The sequence below is a fragment of the Octodon degus genome, unplaced genomic scaffold (genome assembly GCF_000260255.1).
Source record: "Octodon degus isolate 3935 unplaced genomic scaffold, OctDeg1.0 scaffold00138, whole genome shotgun sequence".
Classification (NCBI taxonomy): Eukaryota; Metazoa; Chordata; class Mammalia; order Rodentia; family Octodontidae; genus Octodon; species Octodon degus.
The window spans coordinates 7527724-7529217 of NW_004524714.1; positions in this window are offsets into that span (position 1 = coordinate 7527724).

Genomic DNA, 1494 nt, shown 5'->3' on the forward strand with positions numbered 1-1494 from the left:
ACAGGATCTCAGGATAAATCCTGAGGGGATTTCACTGACCTTATCAGACCCAAAAGCTACAACTCTTGTTGCATAGATCCTGCTTTACCTTGGTCTTAACCATCCAGCAGAAAAGAATAAAAACGAAGTATAAGAAGTAAAGCCAAGGTGTTATGTTGAGGTGTAGGGGACTCAGGGCAACAATTTCTGACATTGCCAGTGAAGCAGAAGACCCAATACTATTATGGACTACTGGACTCTTTTAGAATATTTTGCTGAGTTAACACAATTATAATATTCAAATAACAGAACTAAACAAAAGAAAGGGGATACAGTTGAATGTCCATTTTGTATCTGTATTCAAAATGGTTAGGATAGATATATAATTACGTTCTCTTAATGAATAGAGGGATTTGTTCTACTAGTGTTTGTAAATAGGATATCATGTCCACATCTTGTACAGCAATTAACCACTGGGAAGAATGTATGCCATGTGTTAATTATTGAAACTGTCTTACCAGTTTGATTTGAAATTGTCTCATTGCTATTTGTTTCTCAATAAAATTATGGGGAAAAAATGAATTAAAGATATTCCCTCAATAACTGGTAGGCTAAGTATATTTTGAAAGATGTTGAGGATATGTTGTTAAATAAAATACATTACAAAAACGAAACAAAACAAATGCTATTGCTGCAGATGAAAGTAAAGATACTGGTTTGTGTCCAAGAACTCCAGTAGGAGGCTGTTGATCAAGGCCATGGCCTCCTGAAGCTGAATGATTTATTTTTGGCTTGCTTGGGCTGCCTTAATGGCTGGGCTGGTAAGGCAGGTGGAGGTGGGCATTGATCCACGGTATCTTGCACCTGACTGCATTTGCATGAGTAGGCGCTTAAACAACTGAGCTAACCGGCAGGCCCCTGGCCTCCTGAATCTGACCCTTCGGAATCATCTCCTGAATCTTGATTTGTTCATCAAGTGTTTCTAGATCCATGATTGGTTCAATTCCAGATTCCATAGGTAATTTTTCTGCTGCTTCATTAAAGCCTTCTGTAGTTCATGATGAGAGGATTTATGTCTGCCCATTGGACATGTAAGTTATTATGCTTTTCCGTTCACTCATCTTTTGTAATTTCATCGGGTTTTTCTGCATAACTCATTCTATTTTTTTTGTGCCAATCCCCTGTGTGCAGAACTGATTTACATAAATAAAATTTTAACTGAGTCATGTAAATGTGAAATATTATACTTTGGACATTCGCTAAGAATATGCTTACCCTTATAAGAAATTGTCAAATTGCTTTAAAAGTGATCATACCATTTTACATTCCCACCAAGAACAAATGAAAATTTTTCTTTGCTTCATCCCTTGCAAACATTTAGTATTGTGAATGTTTCTGATTTGGTTTCGTGTAATAGCTGGATAGTGGTTTCTCATTGTTAATTTGCATTTTCCTAATGAACACAATATGGAAAATCTCTTTATATACTTAATTGCTGTGTGTGTATATCTTCCT